At 34.7% G+C, this 24,698-nt stretch overlaps 1 protein-coding gene and 1 long non-coding RNA gene across 2 annotated transcripts in view; one reads left to right on the top strand and one right to left on the bottom strand.

Moving 5' to 3' along the window:
- Window positions 1-24,574, bottom strand: part of ATP8B (ATPase phospholipid transporting 8B) — a 62,662-nt gene extending 38,088 nt beyond the window's left edge. Inside the window, exon 1 of the mRNA XM_017906194.1 lies at window positions 24,484-24,574. The gene's annotated coding sequence lies outside the window, so the exon portion shown is untranslated. The remainder of the gene's footprint in view (window positions 1-24,483) is intronic.
- On the top strand, window positions 13,672-16,017 carry LOC108551861 (uncharacterized). Its single transcript, XR_001890507.1, has 5 exons — window positions 13,672-14,118; window positions 14,367-14,503; window positions 14,609-14,680; window positions 14,850-15,125; window positions 15,212-16,017. It is a non-coding gene; the product is annotated as an uncharacterized LOC108551861 (long non-coding RNA).
- Window positions 24,575-24,698: the final 124 nt, after the last annotated feature.

The following is a 24,698-nucleotide window of genomic DNA, read 5'->3' as shown; positions in this document are numbered from 1 at the left end:
GAAATTTGCATATTTTCCCTTTTTATCTTTTCCTTTACTATGTTCTAATTTGTGGTCTTTTTTCATTTTTTTGTTAGATAGAATTTGCAAATGTTTGCAATGTTTATTTGTTTTCTTTTTGTATGTGATCTTCTATATTTAAATATGAACACAGTACTTTTTCTGGATGGAAACTTTTTGCTGCATGTAAAGATGGGTTTCTAATTGAATGTTAATTTTCTTTTTTCTTGTTCTTTCTTTATGTCGAATTTATGCTTATCTTTGAAATTGTAGTATTCTGTGTTTAAACGTAAGTTCAAAGAAACTTTTGTAAAAGTACATTTAGTCTTAAACTAAACACAGTCTAAAAGTATATAAGCAAAGATATAATTAAGAAGAGTGTATCATTATCACTATCGTTTTTATTATATGTCATATAGGGTAATTCACGCATCTGTAACAAGCTATCATCATTTTGATTGAAGTTAGAAAAGAGTGTAAGAGAGAAAAGATGAATGATTCCACAAGATGGTGTAAATAGTTTTTCCACGAGTGATCGTATGAAGGTAATTAATATCTTTTAAAATAAATATCTTTCACATTTTATCACACATATGAAATCCTCTCGATTAGTCATCCTGCACATGTTACATTATATTTCTGTCACTATTATATCATCACCGTTATTATATCTTCTAAGAATTGTTTTATATTCTATTCAAAAGTATTCGTTATTTAAGAACAAAATAAATGTCTGACTAATACAAAATTTTAAAATAGGTACCCCTTATACTCCGACTTCATTTATATTCAACCAGTAATACAAAAATGATAGCAGCAAAGGAAGGAGGAGTGAAAGAAACGCAAACAAAGTCTCTTAACCTCATAACTGAAATCATGGAACAAATAGAATAACAAGGAGTAACACTAACTGGTATCATCGATTAATGACGGCTGAGTTTAAATAACTCGCGTGAAAGAAAGGAAAGAGAATGAATAATCACGCGTGACCTCGATAATCCAAGAACAAAAGCGTTTCGATTACGTTCTCTATGGGACTCCAAAAGCGTAATCGCAGCTACTTTCAGTCGAGCTCAGCCAGCGATCTAATGAGGATGTGCTTCCGCGAAGAACTTGTGTTATTCCCGTACATAGCGCGCATTATGTTAAGTGCATTATATTTTACGAATGTCCATCCTCTTCGATTCCTCGATCGATAACCATGAAACTTTTAAATTGCCATCATCAACCATTTCTTCGTAGACTTTCGTTAAACTCGAATAGAACGTTTATAAACGAAAAAACGATGCTATTTGTCCTTTAAACCATCCTCCATGGAAATGTGTTTGCGCTACAAACAGAAGAAATTGGGACACGCACGGAGCTCAAACACCTTCCATGTAACAATGGTTCGCAATGCTCGTGAGACCATTTCCAAACGGGTCTGTTAATGGCATCTGTGACATTTTACAAATGCCACGTTACGACATTTTCGAGTACTTTTGTCCTAAATTGTTACGATATGCCAGCAATTGTGTCGATAAATATTCGCCGTCGAAAATTTCTTATCGACGGTGGTAATAACTATGGGCTGTGTGTCCATGAGCAGAGGAAATAAGAAATGTCACATCACTCCGTGACGATGTCTCTGAACCGACGTTCAAACGAGCTCTTCAAAATTACGAATAGCGTGGTATTTTTCACAATCAATGCTTCTAAACGAGTCAATAGGAATTATTTAACGCTTTATTGCGAAGATTGATTCATAGTGTTAGGACGGAACAAAATTTATTAATTATGCAGATTTTCCTTTTTTTCTACATCGTTATCGGTATCAGGTTTCGAGCGGGACTGTGATTAATCAATGCTTCCGGTTGACAAGAACCGGTAGTCTTCTTATTTCCTCTCTGGACCACGTATTCCGCGAAATCTGCTAACGTGAAATTTACTCGTTAAAGATTTACGCAAACGTTATTCGTTCAACAAGATTGTATGAAATTCTAGTCATTTAGAGTGAATGTGATAAAATGTTTATTCTTCTGGGCAAACATTTGTTAAGATTTACGCCAATTTGAAAAAATATCTATTTAAATTTTCGTTACCAGTCAACTCTTTTCTGGAAGGTTTCTTTCATACTTACAGAGTAAATGTTCTATCCGATGATTCACTAATAAGGTTGTTGATTGATGCTCAAATTTAATGTTTTTTCTAAAATACACACGAGAGTGATATATTTTACAAAATGTCACGACATTCGTTCTTCTAAATGTCATCAAAATTCACAGGGGAAATTAAACTTTATACGGTTTCTCTATCAGAGTTCTAGCTATATCCAAATTATGTATAAAAGCTGAAACTAATTATTTAGAATTAGTTTGATCTTTTAGTTAAAAATTGGTTTAACCCTTGTATATTGTTCATGTAAGTATTACACATATTACCTTTTTACTGCAATAAAAATTGATATTAAATTTTTCAGAGCAAACAGTAACTGCAAGAAAAATAAGAATGTTTAAGTATCATGTATGGATTCTTTATAGTGTACACGAGACATGAATTCTTGGAATACAGTGTCCTATGGTAAGGGTTTCTTATGACTATATTTCTAAAGAAAATTTGTTTCACATGTGTTTCATAGTATATCACGGAAGACAATACTTGAAGCTGTTTTAATAATTTTCCAATGATTTTTTAGGTTTACCTCATTTCCCCTAAGTGTCCAGACACTTAGGAACAAAAGTGTACGTGCCGATACTACCAGTTGCTAGAGACGATATTGCACGACTTAACCACGAATGAGCTGAGTAAGACTAACGCTGGTTATCTGTCTCACACGTGTGTTTTCACAGAAGATTCCGTTGCCGTAAATCATAGCGGAGGAGAATCTTCCAGAAAAAGAAGAGCGGCTAGAAAATGAATTATCAAGGATGACTAGATGATTTTTTTCTTTGTTTCTTTATACAATCTTGACGTTGCGAGTCTAACTGACGTCGAACGGTTCTTTTGTATACGCTAGGATAAAATTTACGAGCAGGAACAGTTTCGATGCTTAGTGATCTTTTCCACGTTATCTTCGTGTGTACTCAAACTCACAGTCATTGGAGTATTTTATAACTATTGCCAGAGAATCGAGTTAGTGATACGGTAGTGAAGAGATTTAATTGTAAATTTCGCAATTCTGAAGAGTTATAATTCTTCAAATCTGATTCGCACACGATGACTCGAATTTTTGGACCGAAACGTGATTTCTAATTTCGTTCAACACTCGTATGCTAATATTTTCTAACTCTATCTCGATTTTTCAATCATTTTCGATGTCTCAATTTATCAAATTTGTATCGATAGAAACGTGAATGTCAAAATTATTTGAATATTAACAGAGGAACCAACAGAATAACTTATCTTAGACATTTTATTTTCGCAGTGACTGAAAACTAGCTACTTTTGACAAAAACAATCTTAATTTTTATTCAGATAGGAAAATGAGTATGCATATTACCTATTTTGCCTATACTATATTTAACTATTCATTATAAATCGGTAGTTTTACTTTTTCTTCTTCGAAAGAAAATAAAAAAATTAAATTAAATTCCCAAACTAAAATGTCATCAACCTGTTGAAATATTATTTCAAGCAATATCTTCTAATGGTCATAATATTTCCAGAACATTTCATTCTTTTTTTCTGTTCCTTTTCATGCGACCAATTAAACCAAAAACCCGGAAGCATTGCGGTGGCAATCGATATTAAATAATATTTATGGAGAACACGAGGCAAACCACGAAGATAGCGTGACGAACTAATGAAAAGCTGGACGAAACGTGCCACCGCCGGTGCGGCCCACGCTTCTGAGTTTACGCTCGAGCTTACGTTAGGCGTGGACACGCCAAACCCGATAATACATCATCACAGAACGACACGATTCCATTTTGCTTGTCTGTCAGCGTAAAATTATTTCATTCAATCGGGCGACGAAAATATGCACGACAGTCTATCGGGTTCCTCTGCCAAGAGACATATTCGCTAGCTATTAAGGAAGCAGCCCCGCGACACGATGAAAAATTACAGAAATTTCGATCATTTTCCCTGGAACACGATACTAAAAGAGAATCTAATCACCGAACACTGTTCGACAATTTGCTCGACTCGACGGGATACTAAATTGCCATATCTTCGAAATAGACCATGAAAAAGCTTAAGTGAAGTCATTTGTCACTGCTTCGATGAAGCTAGAATTAGTCACCTATAGACTACTGACATATTGAACAGGTGAATTATGAGGTACAGTTATAATATTTTTAATTATTCAATTTAGTTATCGTTTTACGACTTAGAATTCTTGATTATTAATTTAATTGTAAATCACACGGGTTATTAGTTTCATCGCTATTATAAATTAATATAGAATGGATTATAAACAATCACGTGTTAGAATAATCAAATTCCCGTGAACTAGGAAAAACAATTGAATTGACGATATTAATTAACAAAGTTTATTTTCATTTAACTAGATGCGCATCTTTTCAGAGACGATGCTCGTTTAGCATTTATGGAAATTGTCTCTTATCTAAATTCGAAGATTCACAAGACGTATAAAAGACTATTCATCTATACAGTTAAGTATTACAAAATTACATAAATAATTGACATCGATAATTCAAAGATGCAAAACGATCCATTAAAATTGGTGAAATCTGGACACCTATTCTCAGAATCATGCGAAAGAAACGGAATGTTATCGAAATGTCTGATCTATTAACGAGGAGCATAAAGGTATTTGATTTTACGATCGACCGTCATTTCCACGATTCGTCGACAAATAACGGGTAAGTGAGCCGGATTATGCAAGAAATTAATTAACTCTGTCCGTTTCGCGTAATCGTATTACCGTGATCTAGAAAACCCTGTGTTGTTCTCGATTATGCGTAAGAATTTTCGCTTTCAGCTTAATTACACATTGGAAGAGGCGCATTAAGCTAATGTTCCAACATACGTGCACAAACACACGAATACCGGAAACGTACAAGAAGCTAAGGACTCCGAGCTTGAGAAATTTATTTCAACATTCAACGTCTCTCTGGCATCGAAAATTTATTTTTCAATTTTTTAAGTATTAGATCGGGAGACCTATTGGTCGAAATGTCGTGTGATAAAATTTAGAAAATATCTCATGAAATGTACCTTTTTCTCATATACATTTCGTTTCGAGATATTACAAATTTTACGTTTGGATGAATTGCAAAGTTAATTATAAATAATCGTAAATTCAATCTGATGTTTGCGACGTACTTACATTATTATAATGTAAATTAATGCTGTACAGGACAGATGATTTCTATCAAATCTTTTAGTTAAATCTCTTATATAATGACGTGTATCACATCGATCATTATAGTAAGTAAACTCGGTACTTAATCAACTGTCATTGTTATATAATAATAATCTTCATGGATGTACATTGAATACAAGAAATCTTATTAATTCATGTTTCGCCATGAATATAATAATTTTTATGACAGAGATATTCGTAGATTCTTATAAATATTATTTATAGATATTATCATTAATATTATTAATTTTAGATATCATTTGTAGATATAGTTATAGGTGTTTATATTAATAATTAATAATTTACTAGATACTTCGATGAATATAGTAAGTACTCGCGGAATTTTTTTTACTTCGAACAATCTTTCCATTTATGCAAATCTTGGCTCCGCTTGCTAATTAAATCACGTCAATCTTGGTAAAAAGAAAAGGAAAACAGGCGATAAGAAATTAAACAGACCTAAAATAACGAATACATGACGCACGTAAACGCGTCAAGAATTAGTCCAAGATTTTAAAGTGAGCAGTTTTTTTGCGTAGCAAGTTTTAGTTTGGAACTGGGTATGTCGTAATCGAAGCCTTCGAGGAATAGTATGTTATGGATAGCACCCAAAAAGTACAACAATTTTCCAAAATTGTTATTTCCTATGATTGTTATAAAGAACCGAAATCGGAGAAGCTATCGATTTCGATTACGGTTCCAGGAATTTTTGAAATTCTATATCGGCTCTATTTTAGTTTCGTATCTATCAGTGTTACGTTACTATGTACTCTGAATTTTCACTTAGCTTTTCTTTGCTCGCGGTTTTCATATTCTTTTTGATTCCCAAATTTTGTGAGAACTTGAAAATATTGGAGCCTGTTAAATGAAATATCTCAGTGTCTCGACAGCAGAATATTAGATCCTAGTATGCCGAATTGACTTTCCTTTTGTAAGATATGAAATTTTATAAGCGTCAGTTTGTTTCGCTCCGAGTTAAACTAATGTACCCTCGATGCGGAATGTGCCAGTAGGGCGTTATGTCGGGTCTCTTTGCGTAGCCACCTTCTCATGAGACCTGGTAATTAGCATCGTTTTCCAAAGAGATAACCTTAGAAAACGATGCTAAGCTAAGAGCTACGCAATGTTCAGGATAAACTTTGCAAAATTTCTTCGAGTACTTTACAGAGTCTAGACTGAATTATGATACGCATATACAACGTTACTTGCGCTCTGCAATCTATTTTCATCTGCACATTTTTAGCGCAACAAACGATGTATTGTCTTTGTGGATTTCTTTATGGATGACTCGTTCGTGAAGTTTCTATAAAATATCTTCGTTAACTCTTTTCACGTGTGATAAGTTTCCTATATATTGTCTAGAAATATCTAAAAAGAATTTTTGAAGAACGTACATATATTTCTTAAGATTAACGTATAAAATATATATAATTTTATACAAGAGAAGGAGACTCATTTTATAAGAATAACATATTACTACCTGTAGTAAAATTCTATTGCAAACGAAAAATCAAAATCTCAACTCTGGAGTACAAAGACAAACAGCGAATTTAACAAACTATCTATTAAGATTATGAGTGTTATAATTGTAAAATAACTAGGATGTATATAATTCTCTTTTCAATTATTTGATTAAGAAAGGAATAAAAGAAAGTATATCTATATTTGAGTGTTTCTTTGAAACGATTGACCGACTCGTGCGAATGTCAAAAGGGTACGTGATGTAGTTCGCCCAATTCTTATCTAATGTTTATATAAACATTCGTTCTCGGAATCTAGGTCTTATAAATTATTTATTCATCCCTTGTATCCGAGATTGATTTTTCTATATAACAAAACTTATCTTTTCAACGCTATCAATCCGTTTCTCTAATCTTAATACGTTTATCTCAACATTACTAGACCTAAACCTCTTATAAATCAAGCAATTAATCTCAAATCTCTCGAGATACTCATACAACATACAGTCTAAACACCTAAATGATTAAACGCCTTACGAAATTAGTCTCGCCCACCAGTCCCGCAAAGAAGTAATCCGTAATGGAAATATAATTTTTAATAAAAGATTCGTGTATGCCTAATTCTTGTCACCACATTCGTAGCCTTAGAAATTTCGATGTTCCATATATTTTGTCTCCAATCAAAGATATTCTCTAAGTTCGGAAAGCTCAAGAACCACCACCTTGAATCAACGACACCTATCAACCCCGAAATCTGCCGAAACTCTGCCATCACCGAAACGTATCAACAGCTGACAGGTTACCGGTGTCTCTGTTTACGTCACTTTTCCACGATAACACATCCCAGGCTGTCAAACGGTTAATAAAACCAGTGGCAGGCCTAGATACGTATCCATTGTGCAAGCGTGCATAATGGACGGCTGTCTCTACCCCTTTTAGACGTTCATAATACACAGCGCGGCCTTGCGAAATGACACAGTCTCTCTGTGACACCGTGCACCAGAGATAACGTAATCGTCGACGCGTCGCGACCAAAGCGGACGCTCCTCTAACGACGCGATTCACCAGCAAATTGTCCCTTAATTCCCGTGCTAATTGTTCGAGGAAACGACACGGTATCGACTGGACTTCGGAACGCTGCCGACTAATCGCGTCGGATCTCATCGAAATACCATCCTGGAGAACGTCGTCGAGCGATGATTGCTCGTTTTAAGGCCAACGATCGAGGAATTAACGAATCCGGCCGATATCCACGACTCTCCGTCTCTAAACACCGATTACTTTCGGCCCCGTATGCTGCAACGTATTCCACTGCGATGGAAATTGCGATGAAATGGCCGAAACGTGGCTGGAGATACGCGTTATGAGGCAATGCAGGCAGTCTTATTGAAACGGACATTGTGCTCGCAAGCGCGATGGCTCGCGGTATTGGAGGCACCTCGTTTCCGGTTCCAGATTCGTTCGACGATCATTCGCGATGAATTTCGGCATGTCCGCATTTGTTGCGTTTTATCGATGAGGATTGGCGTTTCCAGGGAGCACAGGAGATGTCGATGCGATCGGCCGCTGGAGAAAGTGGAAATGCCCGAGTGAAATGCTTTCTAGATGTGGTAGATACAAGTATATGTTTGCATAATATCGTATTCTTCTTGATTGTAAGTTTCCTGATATTTCAATATAAAATTTTGCTCGAACTGAATTTCCTGATAATATTGATTAACTGAATGGATAAAGAATATAATATTATTTTCGTATTGAACCTTGCAATGTAAAAGAATACATTAAAGTATTCGGTTTTGAATTTTTGTATGTAATTCTATGAAATGGAACAAATTATTGGAAGAATATTCATAAGGAAGTTTCGAGAACGACAAAATCTTAGAATAAAAAGAAGTGCAATTAAATTCAATGTTAACGCATTAAAAAGGTAATATTTTTACACGAATTATACTATGAAATAAAGTTACAGTCGAACAAATTCTCATTTGCATAGATTATAAATAATTTGAATTCTAAATACGAATTTTAATTTTAATTTCAAATCGAACCAGCTACTTTTCTATGTACGAATCGCAAAATATATTTAAACGATTGCAAACAATTCAAAGAACACGTGTATACGTGCCTTTATAGATTAGTTACACCTAACCTCAATTTTAAAAATGGAACAACCCTTCGAAGTTAGAAAATCGCAATTTTGTAAACTAATTTTTCCGCTCGTGTAAACATCATTAACCTTAATAATTCTCTGTTAGCGAGTTTCTCGTGAACGAATATAAAGGCCAATCAATGGTCAGTCGAGTTTAGTTCGATATAAGATTGAGTGACAACGTCGAAGACGCACCGAGTATCGTTGTAACCGAACAACCCCTATGGTGACCAAAAGGGTAGGGCCGGAGATAGAAAAGGGCGCGGCAGGCAATCATAGATACCGTTCCATTTAACTTAGCCCGTGTTTATTCGTTCTAAGCGTGACCTAATCCCCTGTTTCTCTATTAGACCTGCACTCGTAAAAGATTTTCACCGACGATAAGAAAATCAGAAAAATGCATTAACCAGTTTTCCAGAAATCTTTGCTCACCTGAAATTAAAACATAAAATAATATTTCGATCTATATATTGACACATGGTTAATTAAAATTAGGTTATTTGAAGACGATTAATGGTACATGACGTTTAAATAAAATTTACTGTAATTTCTCACCGTGCGATCCAAAAATGAAATTATTTGGCCATTTTAAGATTTCCGGGACAAATAATTGTCCATTTTAAATCTTCTCTACACAGAACACCAAAATACGTGAGTAAAGAGATAAATAATTAGTAATTGTAATAATTAAAAATATTTCGAAAAAAATGCGTTTACTTTCTCATACCTTCTAATTCGTATGATTTTGTAGGTTAAAATTTGTCGCTTCTTAGATGAAACCGCATTTGTTAGATACACCTAGATGTTTTTTCAATCAACTTGAACACAAGAGATTAATGGTACGCGTAAAATTCGAAACTAGTGCACGCTTGTCTGATTTAAATCGACGTTTACTACTGCATGAAATCAAAGAACGTGGCGTCGTTCGGCCGAGCCGGACCAGGTACGCACGCAAAGCTTTTAAACCTCGCGCCACCGTAAATCCTCTTATTTCCCACCGATCATTTACCTATCGCGCGATTGTCGTTCTCGTGGTCGTAAATTCTTGTATTAACGACGAATCTGCCTCGCAAATAAAGCAATCTCTATCGCCGTTCGATCAAGAACGAAATTCACGGAACCCAAATATTTAAGAGGCACAATACCATGCTCTTGTAAATACAGCGATATAAAATTCCTATGCTCGCTACTGCCATCTGTCACAGGACACCGCAAGACATCGATAAGCAAAGCTAACATCACGTCATACGGTTTTATGCGATCTACCAGCGTCAGATCGAGAAATAATAATAATGATATAATAATTGCTTGAAAGTGCATGTGTATTCGTGTCAAATTAACTCATATCATGTTTAAAAAATGAGAATAGACGTTACGTGATATCGAAATGATATGTACTTCCTGTAATATTTCCGCCAATAGTAAATACGCGTTGCTTTCCAATTGCGACGTATGAATATCATGGCTGCTTGTCTAACACGTGTATTTTTAATTAGCAATTAGCAAATAATTGAATTACTGTTTATTAAATGAACTGAAAAGCAGAAAAAAGGACAAAGGTGAAAAATAATAATATATTATTGATTGATTTTATTGATTATTTGCGAATTCAATTTACGTAATCGGATGAAATCTGTTCACAATCACGGACTACGGAATCATTCAATTTGATAGTAAACGATAGAACCTATTTTTCTTCGGTCAGAGATTCCTCACGATATTTACGAAGAATCGTTAAAAGCACGACGCCTACCGATAAGATAAGTCGCTCGAGAAGAAGAATAGAACGATAAGCATTCCCTAGAGTATCGTATATCGAATGATTTTATAAGTGTAACAACGATGACGATGCACACAAATCCAATGCATGCGAAAAGAGACGGTGGTGCTGATAAACGGTTATCGACACATTGCGATAATCGTACAAACAAACGATAGTATTTTCCAACTTGTGCATACTAAAAAATTTATTAACAAATTTCGATGAAAATTTCACGCAAAATTGGAATTTTTATACATTTATACTTTATAAAGAGTCTCTATAAAAATTTAGATACTCCTGAGCGTTGAAAATACATGACAAATATTTTGTTATTATTATAACCAATGAAATAATAAGAAATACGTCGAGAAATTTTAATAAAGCACTTAAAACAAAGAAGAGATATAGATAATGATTTAAATTTGGGTAAATTACTACTTCGATAAAATTTCTAGACCTCACTAAATGTAAGTAATCCAAATGTTTTAGATTCTTATGACAAAATTTATTTAACACAGAAAATATGATTTTAGGTTATATACGATTCTGAGTATAAATTCGTGTTTATTATATCTTTGGACATATTAAAGCAACTCGGGTATGATACTTTATATTTATTATCATAATCGGTCATTCGCGTACTCAATGTTCGGATAATCGACGTTCCATTGTATTTCAGAATTAAAGTGCCATGTACGACTCGCCTATTTGGAACACTATATTTAAACGTTGGTAACGGATCAGAGTTCTTTCAATACATCAAATTTCTTCCTTTCTACGAATGGACTTGCTGAATGAGAAATTTATAAAGGAACATCTCCTTGGTACCGGAATATGAACCGATTGGACTCTGCTTACATTTATTTACCTCTGTCAGCATTCATCGAAGCAATACATTGCAACCTCTGCATATTTTACATCGTGTAATTGGTGTTTAAATTAAAAATCTACTTCAAGAACAACAAGCGTTATGCTTCGCGAAATAATATCCCGTCACTGTGGAAAATATAAATAGATGATCGAAATACTGCGTCGATAATGCTATTACCGATCGAGGAATATCTATATACATATGGTAATGTAATTAATGTAATTGTGCATTTAATTTATCTTATACTTGTGAAAATTGGGGTAACTGAAATATCAAAAATGAAATATAGAATAGTATGTACTTACGTATATTTACGCATATTTGAGACATATAATAAAATATTATTTATACTTGATATATGTCATTCGTTTTATTAAAATTTATCAATTTCACTTTCATGTTTGTAACACTATCTCGTTCTAAATACTTATACAAACTTTGCCAAGTACCTAATAAAGAGCTAGATTAACAGAAATATGTTCGACTAGCCTTCCACAGAAGGTTACCTGACAGACAGAATACTTAGTCGGCGGAAGTTTCTCAGAAACGATAAGAGTTTTAATTCTTATCCAACAAGAAATCGGTAGATCGATCTTATATAACGTTTTAAGATATACTTTAAAGAAAGCTAATTAGTAATTTCAATCGACCTCCACGTACCAAAGTTGTTCGACATACACATGCCTATGGTCTAGACGTTACGCTTCCGGTAACATGTGTTTTTAGGAAAATCTAGAATATCAATATGTCTACCTAGCTGTTCCTTTGTACAAACATGGTTGCTTTACATTCACACATATTCAATAGCTATAGCTGGGAGTAGAGGAGTACTAAAAGGTAACTATCGAGCTCTTGCATATGTAATACAGTTTTTTGAAGTAAAACATTAAAGACCATGCAAATTGTTTAACCTTGCAGAGGTCACGGTTCTAAAAATTTTTCATTCGGTTGCTGCGTATTTAAAAAATACACGATATTAAATTTACTTTTCATTTTTAACTTTTCGTAAAAGAAATTATGTGCATATGTAGAGCATATTTTTTCAGCGATAGAGATAAATTTATAATTATTAAATAAGAGATAATCGTTTCTTTGCAACAAAGCTATGCATACACTGCAAAAAAAAATAAGCAAACCAATATCTTTAACTAGAACTCAGAATCGTTTTCTGGCCTAAAACAGCGGTAAAACGAGCATAACATCCATCACAAATAATATTATTATATTCAAGACATAAATACTTCTCAAAAAGTTTACCGAAATATTTTGAAAGACGAGGAGCTGTTTTTCATGCATAGCAAGTGTAATATCTTTTTCTTTCTCTTTTCTTATCTTGCTCATCAATACATGTATACTTTCATTTGGTTTTGTGTAACGACTATGTGTATATTAACTATTCTTTATTGGCAAAAATATTCAAAGAAGGATTTTTTAATATCTATAACATCACATAACCTGCAAATAATTAAAACGTCATAAATCTAATTACTCGTTCTAAAAATTATCTGATTCATTATATAATATTTACGAAAATTACGACTCCGTTAACATAGTTTATTATCATATAACCGGATATCCGGAAAAAATTTAATGATATTCCTTTCTAACTTCAAACTCTGTAAAATTGACAAATAGACGAATTTAATATTTTATCTGACAACATAATCGCTCAGAATTTCAATAACATCGATCTCCACTTACCACGGCTATCATTCGCGAAATCTAGATTATCGATATTTAGTCAGAACTCGCCACACACGTGTATACATATGTATACGCGCGCCTACGCGTCACCGTGTCGAAGGGATCACGCATATATCCATCGATACATATATTTGCCTTAGATACAATCTATAACTCTTGACGACACTCCCGAATGCTAAAAATATACTCCGATAATCGCCAAGTATTGAAAATAACAATCGAATCTATTCTTCCAGCACCTACAGCTGCGAATCAAAATTTCAAAATCGGGACTCAGGTATACTTCCATACGAACACACGATGATGCACGAACAAACACGATCCAGCGTGCAACTCCCGAACGTTAGTGCACGAGCACTTAAAAAGTAACGGGATAGCTTGGCGAAATAGTGTCGCAGAAACGGTTGGCCACGCGATTATGCAATCCGCTATCTGTATTCGTGAACAGTTATCGTAAGTCACGGCTCTGGCTCATTAATTAATTTCCCGGGCTAATGATGTCAGTTAGATTTCTGCAAACAAACCACGAGGAACGTGCTGGAGTGCGTGCGTACTGAAGTATATATACCCGCTACGGCCATGTCGACGTAGCGAGATAGAAAAAGACAGAGAATCAGGCAGACGCGAGACTGAGAGAGATGGATATAGAACGCTTTGCAACCAGTCATTCCTAATGGATTCTGCATTGATCCTTATTATCATAAACAGAGTGTTTATCGATAGGCGTGTTGTGTAATTTAATGAATCTGAATATATCGTTCCGACCAGCATGACACCGTTGAACACCGATGTTTTTCCCGTCAATTTTCACGGGGGCGGTGGTCGGTTAATGGAAAAGGAGGAAGTGAACCTGATCGATCCCCGGTAGGTATACATTTTCCTGGATCCGAAAGCGTAAAAATACCCAGAGAAGAATAATAGTATCGGGCTCTTGCAGGCCTGCGAATGACGTGGATCAGGCAGTTTTGCGTCAAACCACAACACGCGTTCTCTTTTTTCCCATCGCCTCTTTTTTATCTTGGCCTTCTTTAGCTTCTTTTTTCTCGCGATTACGAGTTAAATAGAACGATGAACTTATGTAATTTTTGTTTACACCATTTTCGTGATTTTAGGATGTTATGTTATAATTATCCTGTAACACCAGGGACTGTGTCGAAATGTTTGAAAGGACAGAGCAACGTGTATGAAACTGATATTGTAAGAAAAACCACTATTTTTATCTTAAAACCACAAAGCAAGGTTAAACAAGGTACTTCATTCGCTATTGTTTCTAATACTTCCTTTATTTCATTTCATTTTTTGAATTATAATCATAAACGATAACTTTCAGTCTTTCTTTTTTAACTTTTTGTAGACATTAAAAAGAAGTCATAACGAACGACGGAATTTAGTGCTTACAACAATCAATAACTCTAATGAGTGTATCGTAAGTAAGAGTAGAGTTTGGTTAAAGAATATAAGAATATAATGGATCAGAAATATTTGTGGAATTCAAGACATCTCGAATTTTTATTTTCCCTCCAGTTTGTGCGTTACTATTTTTATACATTTTGTAAAAAGGCGCCAAATGTAACAAGCCGGTTGCCACGTTTCAGAGGGCAACAAGAAGGTCGGACGTTCAACCGATTTCACGAGACACATGTCGACACGAGAGGCGAGAATTAACAGTGTCAACTTGTTCCCTCGAATCAATTCTCGTCGCACTATCTCGAAGGTTTACAAATGGCGATACCTCACATTTCATTTATGTAGTTACAGAGCGTACACAATACGCACATACGAACAAACAATCGTATCAAATAAACCGATTGTATTTATCCGAAATGTTCTCGGAAATGTTCGACTGCAGAAAGAGTTCCAGCAAGCAAATGGTAACATTCATTCCAATTTTGCGAATTTTCCTTGCAATTGTCAAACAAAGAAAAAAGAAGAAGTTTTTAAATATTTTCTTTTTTAGGTTATAATTAAAAATCCGACGACAGCTTGACTATAAATTAAAAAGGAAAGAGAAGAATCTACATGGAAAATTTGACACGACGCAAGATTTACGAGGAAAACTTGACTCATAACGAAACTGAGAGCTCTAAAGTTACGAACCGTACGATCTTTCGTAATTTTCACGTTTTTGCTTTACGAACGTCCTTCTAGGCGTTTCTGTCCGTCCTATATGCAATGTCGTGGACGTCACAATGTCTCGTTATTCTATTCAACCTTGCTTTATGTTACGATTGCGTTGCACCTGTAAAGTTCTGATTCCGATAAGCGGGAAACGTTAATGTTTTAACGAATCCGGTGTCTATCGGTGCCCTATTAATACTGCATCGCTATTTAAGCATCGTGAAACGTTCTTTTTTCCCCCTTCTTTCGTCCTCTGCATCTCACGGTCAAGGGAACTACCCGCGGGCAATCCGATCGCCTCGCACCAATAAAAATCGTATTCTTAATTGTGTTTTGTTTCTGCCGTTTCTCCAACGATATAGTCGCGTAACACAACCGATGATTGCCGTGATTAACGAAGAAGTGACTTCTTTTTGTCCTTTGACCGTTATGAAATATACTGTCTGAAGTTAAAGCTACATCGAGTCGTCAAATAACACACGATCCCTCGAATGGGTCGCCAGATAAAAACTGGAATGGTAGTAAATTCGTCCAACGGCCGTGTCAGATTCCTTAGCGCGCAGACTGTTTACAAACATCAGTGAACCATTCGTATTTGACTTTAGTAACGGACTTCTGGTTGAAGGTGATTAACGTAACATGTATCTTTAAACATCGTTTCGCGTGTAGTAGTATGTCATAAAATATAGGATTCTTCACAGGTGAAATTGAAAGTTGTGATTTAAAGGTTAGATGGTTAAATTGTAGTACTCGATTATAGGAAAATACCGATTGTGTAAATTGATAGGAGAACATATGTATTTATTTTTTTTAAGGATATCCTTTATTTTTATAATATGTAATTGGAAATTTTTTTAAATGTTAAGATACACTTCGAAAAAATGTCTCGAAAATTATATTATTTTTTAAGTGTATTCCAAACTGAATAAAAGGGAATCTACATTTAAAAAAATAGATTTTGTTTCGTTTTGAATCTTTTAAAATTCTAACTAATAATGATAACGAACGATGCAAATACTTGTCACCTAAACTATCGTGAAAAAGAAAACATATAAAGAACTTTGCAATGAAACGAACAACTCAAACCACAACAAGTAATTACCTTTCTCGAGATAATGATAACTTGTCAAAAATGAAATGTGCTGACCACACAATCGATCATTGCGAAAGGAGTAATAATTTTGATTTAATATCAAAACAACTGCTAGTAGGAGGTGTAATATTTCAAGGTGAAAATATGTATAAGTTAATATCTCACGGCATTAGGAATCGGTAGTCGAATAAAAAATGTAGGGACTAAACTATGGCGTACATAAGATTTCTTTTTCGGTTAACCTTTTGACGATGGTCAAGGCTAAGTGTTCATTAATCATAAGAAATTAAATAAACCTACGTCATGTGTCGATACATTGTCTTGTTGATACAATAATTGAATAGAACGAGCAAGAACTAGTGATTTCGACAACCATTTTGCATTCATCACGATGATTTACGTATCTTTGAAAATTGATGACAATGATATATATAATTCTCACGGTAAATGTATTTCTTTAATATAAAATTACTTGTGAATTCTTGAATTAAAATTTAAATAATTTTCGTCGACTATAATATGTTTATACCTCGTTTAAAACTATATACATAATTTATTTTTGAATTTTTTATTATATTTCTGAAGGCCTACACCTTTCTATATTCATATGACTGAAAATTAAAATGGTACAAAAATGATTGTTTTGAATATTTAATATATTGCTGAAAATAAATACCATCATAACTGAGATTAACGAATACATATTTACTACACAAAAAACGTGGAAGAATTGTTAAATATCAAAAGGTCAGAAAAATAACAGGAATTTTATTTCTATAAAATCTATTAGTAATTAAAGAATTACTTTTAATTTGTTATGAAAGACGACTATTTGTGACTTCCTTTTAAAAGATATATAAAATATATGCTTCCTTTTAAAGTATATGCCTTTATACAAGTGATGAGAGTAAAAAAGAAAGAGAGAGTCAATTGGAATCCGTCAGATCCACTTATTTCGACCTTGAAACTTTCCAAGATTGCACAAAAAGAAGTTACTTACACAGACTCATAAGAACAAAGTTACTGTCTTGCATGTTATTTGAAAACAATTTACAAAATTTACACCCTGCTTCTTCAACGTGCTTCTATCCCTTTTCGACCGACTGACCTCAATTCTTCCGCGACCTTGGATCGTTTGGAGGTCACTATCTGGTAATCTTATCAAATTTTTCTCAATTTTGGTAACATCACCGTTAACGTTACATAAACAAAAATTATTTTAATTCAATCAATGTCATACAAAATATGTAAAGTTATAATTCAAATAAATGAAAATAAACGTAAAATAATTAGGTAAACATCAGGGTTTGGATAAATAAGCGGAAACTAGTGCACGTTTACCTCGAAACATCGTGTGTACGTTGTCAAAAAATGAAATCTCGAGTGAAGCAGTGAATCACGTATAATCGGTCTGATTATACAAGTATGCGGATAAACCACTGACTTATCTACGTTCCAATTGCCCATGATTTCACACTCGTTACATCGAGGCTTCTAACCTATTTTCTCTTTTTTTGTCCCTCTTTTTGTGTTTCCATCACTTGATAAGCGAGGAGGGAAATAAGCTCAGTCCGATTTCATTGGGTGGGGTCATGGTAGTAGCACTTTCTCCTTCGATTCGACGTCAAGATTGCGGTCTAATTACTTAAGATCTTCACATGCACGAGGTTGTAATTTTTTTCTTCGTATCTACTGCGAAAATGAAAACACGTAACCTCAACGATGAAATACCTTTAGCAGAGAGGTCATACGTGAAACTTCGATGCAATTATCCCTAAACGACTCTCCTCGAGCAATTTCGATTAGAAAACTCTCACGTTAAGTAAATTGAGAGTTTCGAAACATGGATCTTCAAGCAATTGCACCACTGTCATTTGAAACCTGAATTACAGATTCTGCGAATGATAAATTTCTGAAGAACTCACTATGAATATCATAATTGTTAATCTTTAACAAATCTTAATAGCAGGTTAATTTTATATGCATGATACCAAACGTATTTGTATAAATTAAGGGAAGATTTAAACGAAAAATTACATACATTTAATGAATTTTAAATTCATGTTAATTTCGTGTTCTTTCACTAGCAAATAAATATTGCGTTGTATAAATCACGCATCGAACTCTTGTGTGTAGCTGCTAAGCCGTGTGTGTATCTGTGAGCAGTGTAAACATATATCGTTTATTATGGTATTATAGTATTATGGTTTATTATAGTATTATAGTAACCGTTGCATACCACTTCTCGCGGTCAAAATGTTTTATGGCGCTTGCCTCGAGACTCGAATATCAGATCTCGACTCTCGTGAATCCAACTGAAAGGGGGACTGGCATAAGGGCTCCGTATTTCGTCGAAAACACGAACAAGAGAGCTCGGAATTTATCACTAATAATTCTCCTTTTAAAACCTGAGAACTGTCACACATTAAAAGACACATTTACAAATTCACGCATAAACCAATCAAACATCGCGCATCTACTGATTATGCTTTGTACATAACCAATAGAAAGCGAATGTAAAGGAAAATAAAAATGATGGAAATCTGAATCGTGCGATTCTATAAAGATCGACTAACGAGAACACAACACCATCACGACACGCAAAATACATGCATTCGTTAATATTCTTAAATTATGAAATATAAATCTATAGAAATCACGTGGAGCGCGAACTACACGTATCCAGCTTCAACTGGATGTGTTATGATGAATCTGACATAAGTCAGCGCCCCCATCCATCTTAGCGAACAAATGTAAACAGGATGTCCAACCGCGCGAAATTCAAAAACCACCGAATTGCAGTAGACGCTATATTAATTAATAACTTTTTTGAAAAAGTGACTCAACTTAAAGTTTTGATCAAATTTAAGTAACAGGTGTCGTTTTGAGTATATTTAATACCTCCTCTGTGTATGAAAATACATATATATATATAAAATATCCAAAATTCAAATCGTCACGCATGATAATGCTAATCTTAATACGGAATATAAATTAAAAATTGAATTCTAAGTTAAAATCTACGTAATTAAAAGAAGAAGAAAAAAAAGAAACGTTTATAGTACTTCGCGTAAAGCGCGTGCGCAAAGTTTTACAAAATAAAATCAGACTTTATGTAAGCCTTATTTGTCAACACACAGTACAAGCTAATGAATATTAGATTAGCATGCTAGACACGCGGGATATAAATTAAAAATCACGAAATTTGGAAAAAAATAAGACTTCCGTTTAATTCGTACAAAGCACGCACTTATGTACACGAAGTTTCGCAAGATACAAATTTTACGTAAAAATTATTTATCGACACACGAGGAACAAAGCAATGAAAAATAAATGAACGGTGCACACGTGTCACTACACGATAGATTAGCAGTGGCAACTTCGGTTGACCTTTCTCGCAAAACATTCGCCGCGAAGACTTCTGTGAAAGACAGAATCCTCGCTACCCGGCAAGACAAATGTTTTTAGACAGCTTCGTAATGGCTATCCTCCGTTAAGACGTTTGCTTCACCTTTGTTCTTTCGCGAAGTCGTCATATATGTGTATCGATAGGGCCGTTTCCAGGCAAATGGCCGGGTTACAACCGAATGCTGCAATTTTCTGCAGAATTCATAGGGAATGATCGCTTTACAATGTAGATAAAAGCTGGTGGCAATGTCGAATATCGTTGAAAGTCGAAGACCAGTCGATTTCGTCGCTGGGAATTGCCGACGGACCGTGTAAATCGACTACCGAGAGTCCGCCGCTATGCTCTGTGAATAAGTCACGTGAATGTCTCCATTATTTATACGCCTCACGTGGGAGGATCGATGTGTGTGACCTGAGGTTACCATACGATCGTTAACGCAACATTTTATCATTATTATACGATCGCGAACGGATAAAAGACGGGCTGATAATTACCGCATATGTAAAAACATTAAACTATCGTGTCATCCTCCTCTTTTTTTCCCCCTCAGTATATTTCACCCTCAATGGTCTCATAAATCACCCGGCGACGGTGCTGCTCATTTTTTAATACGATTATTCTTACGCAAGCAAGGACTTTCTTGGTTCCCCTTTACCTCGTCAATGATAAATGTTACAGGTCCCCAAGGATTAACCTTCTCTTCGATATTCGTGTTTATTTCGATAAACACTGCTAGAGAAAACTTTACCGACAACGTAAACATGGAGACGAACTATGCGTGCATAGCAGAGAGTTAACATCGGTGCAAACTTTGCTTATTCTGCAATCCGATAATTCCTTATCGCGTATGCTTGCTAAACATACTCTGTCGAAGTGTTTCGAGGAATCAATCGAGTTTTCTATTTTATAAATTTTTGTTTTGCAAATATTTTTTTTTTCTCTTCTTTTTGAAGGTAGAAATGAAACGAGAATATCGCTATTTCGAAACGAGCAATCGAAACGATCGAATGCAAATTCCTGCAGATTCCCGGCACGGTTTATCAGTTACGATAGATAGAATCAAGATCGTAGATTAGCTGAACGTTAGCGATAACGATAGACGGACATCGTGGGAATAGAACGCGACGATAATCTGCAGATGACTCGGGAGAAATATGAAGGAAATTAGTTGCAACTAGCCGGAGACATCGGGAGACATGACGAGATTTACATAACGCGGGAACGTATGTACGTTCAAATAAGTGAAAACGCACGTGACGTTTCCGAGTCCAAGGTCGATCGAAGCGGACTTCGTAGGAGAAAGGATCAGCTTGCGAGTTCTCTGAGCAAGCGAGCGAATGGAAATGCTTAAATTTAAAATAGAGAACCGAAATGTGTCGTTTCCCTCGGTCATAAAGTTTATCTCTATTACGTAGAAGAAAATAATTCGGAATAGAAAATTTTGAATAATAATCTATGACATAATTCAAAATTTGCTTCCTCCGATTTATTTTGCTATAACCTTATCGCAATTGGTGAGAAAAAGGCGGATTTTGAGGTTAGATAAAAAATGTGAGAACGCGTGGAATTTTCAACCCAAGTGCGACACTAAACGCCTGACTCTAGTTACACATTTGCATCTTGATGCTGAACGAATGTTAAATAAAATTAAGTGTATTCGATGAGAAGAACTTAAACGTGATCTGTGTTCGATGGTAAAGTACAATGAACTGTTACTTGTAAATGCAAAAAAGTTGTATATAACCAACGGATCTTTGTATGGTATTAGTACGCCGCTCATGAATTATTAAATGATTCTAATTTAAGCGTGAAAATTACTCGTTTGACATTATTCGATTAGTACCAATAATTAAATGCAAATACGAGTTTATAAAAAAATACAAATACGATACTTTGTATTCGTTACTTTTTAATACCAATTAAAAATTATCGTATAATTATTGTATAATATCATTCTTTATGTAAATTAACCTAATTGTTCGTAATTATAAATATAATTTATGAACAGCCTTGATTTCGGTATGCCAGTAATTCTAAAAAACAAAAATTACAAACAAATCTCGAATGTCTTAAAATATTCCCTACATGTACATTCCCGAGAGCAAATGAAAATCAACCCTGATCAAGCGAGACTAAACGAAGCAACAAGGTTAATTAAGTCTATTGAACAACCAATTTTGAGACAATTAGAAAGACAGGCAAAAAGATAGATAGGTTTTCTGTCGAATTTACAATTGCTCGAAATACGCTTCAAATTATCTTCCATTCAACACCCAACAGAATCGATTCGTTGCGAACGATAAAAGAAAAAGAAATTCAAATACATATTCATTCTCTTCTTTGTCGATCAATCACGGGCCAATCGAATTGCAATGAGGTGCGACCACCATAGACGAAGCGTCGCGGGACACAGCATATAGATGGTCAATTAGACGTGCATGCGTGTGCGCGACCCAATTAGATCGTTCGCGTATTTATCAGTTTGTTTGATCCGACGTTTATTTAACCACCGACGGTTGCTGACGGCCGAGCATTTTGCCGCGCCACCTTTTCAGGCTCCAATCAATGGGAATCTTTAGCGTTTACTCGAGCATTAACTAGTAGACAAGAGCAACGAGCAGATGCGATGTTAACTTACGTAATTCCTGAATGAATTACAACGAATGTAGCCTCTCAGAGTAGAGCAACAAACACATGGACTTTCCCTAAAAAAAATTCCAACATCTTCTTTGTCTCCTTTCCTTCCTTCTCCTTCTTTTTCTCTCATACCGTCGCTCTACCTTTCTCTCTCTCTCTCTCTCTCTCTACTGTCAGGTTGCACCCTGTCTTGTTATTTCACTTTTCTATCCCCTCTCTTTCTCGCTCTCTCTCTCTCTCTCTCTTGCCGCGCGCCAATTCCTCCCTCTGGCGATTTTGCGACGAATTAAACACCCGTCGCGCAGAGAAAAACAAAGTAGCAACTCGCGAATAAATTTCGGCAACGTCCGAAATAAGAACACTGACGCAACGGGGTAGACTTCGTTTCTCGTGAAACGAACAATGAAAGTGAATGGTGGCTAAGCAAAATTAAATCGACTATCGTTTCGATGCGGTACGCGTAGAACGCGGCATTTTGATATAAGAATTGCACGGTAATCGAAATATCTGTGTATCGTGTGTACTCTGACCGCAATTCCTACGAATACAAATTGTACATTACTTTTTTTGCAATACGTTATACGGTTCGCTATTTTCGGTCTGTTTATAATAAACCAATTGCGCAAGTTTTACAGTCACGTGTAATTTTATGCATTTTAAAGGTTAGAAAGTATAAGCATATTATACCGAAAATACATAAACTGACATTTAATATTGCAGAAATCTAATTATAGTCATCCGTTTTATCTTTTTATAACATATGTTATATTGACACGCGTCGATAAATACGTTGTACGGTTTATTTACCGTGTTTTGCAACGAACCTTAAATTTGGGTTCTGATCGTGACTATATCTTATACGTATGCGCAAATAGTATACGGAGGATTCACGCATAGTTTGATTGTGTTCTTCGTTGTTGACATCACAAGGTTATTATGATCGTCGTTATGTTGTATCTGTAAATACGTTTCAATATTCTGATTTAATAATTGATGTAATAATAATCAATAAAGCGTCATGTAATGAATAAGAGGATATTTTATAATCTTTGAACTTACTTTATATATTGTGCATAATTTATTCTATTTCTCGTCAATTTATTGACATTTAATCCTTATAAATTTGTATCGACGATAACCGAATATGAAATATTTAACTGCAAGTATTTTTAAAGATATATTAGTCACATAATATTCTAACAATAAGGACACGTACTATTTCCTATATAACTAGGGACATTAGGTGTCAAAGAATTGTTTGATCTCTCACTAAACTAAAAAGTAATATATTTTTTATCAATAATGAGAAATAACTGTATTCGTTAAGAAATTACAAAATTATTTGAATAATTATATATGTTTCCTAAATGTGCATAAACGGCTTAACGAGAAACATGTACAATGATTACATTCGAGATGTTTAAGTGCGCTGGCGAGTACTAAAACGGGAGGTCATCGGCAGTTTCTCGGCAAAAAACCTGTTGCTTCGCTTACGTTGTCAGGAAGTTTAATCTTTATCGTTTAACTTATAGGAAAAGTGCCAATAGGAAATTGGAACTTTAGCTAAGTTTACGAATAGCATAAGAGACCAGTGATAGGTTGACCTGTTTTATACTGATTCGCGTATAAAGGTAAAAGAAAAATTGATATCGTTCACATCGTGGAATTTAAAATCTTAACCGTCGTTTCTATTCACTATGAAACTTTTTTAAAATGGATGCTTTATCAAGCGTTAAATAGTTTCTAGTATTTAAAATTGTATAGAATATGCAAATACAAACATAAATTTACTAGAAATGAATCGGAAATCTTTGTAAGATTTCACCGATATCTTCAAACACAGTCAGACAGTAATTGACGGAAAGGCATATTCGTAATCATCAATCATCGTGTACAAAATCCTCTGCCGTAAGTCATAGTCAATCGTGTTTTCTACACAAGATTACATATTTTTCATGAAATATACACTTACCGAAAACCACTAATCCTTGATGCAGCACAATAAGCACTTGGAAAATACAACAGAGACGACATAACCCGCGCACCAAACTAAACCGGCCATATTGTTTACTGGAACAGCATTTAACCGTGTGCCTGCTTTCACTGTTTTGCGGATCTCTCGTGAAAAACGATTATAACGCACTCTGTTGTCAAAATGGATTAACTTTGTTGACTCCGTTCACATTG

The sequence above is a fragment of the Eufriesea mexicana genome, unplaced genomic scaffold, assembly GCF_001483705.2.
Source record: "Eufriesea mexicana isolate 0111107269 unplaced genomic scaffold, ASM148370v2 scaffold5064, whole genome shotgun sequence".
Lineage (NCBI taxonomy): Eukaryota > Metazoa > Arthropoda > Insecta > Hymenoptera > Apidae > Eufriesea > Eufriesea mexicana.
This window is presented reverse-complemented; position numbering and strand designations above follow the sequence as displayed.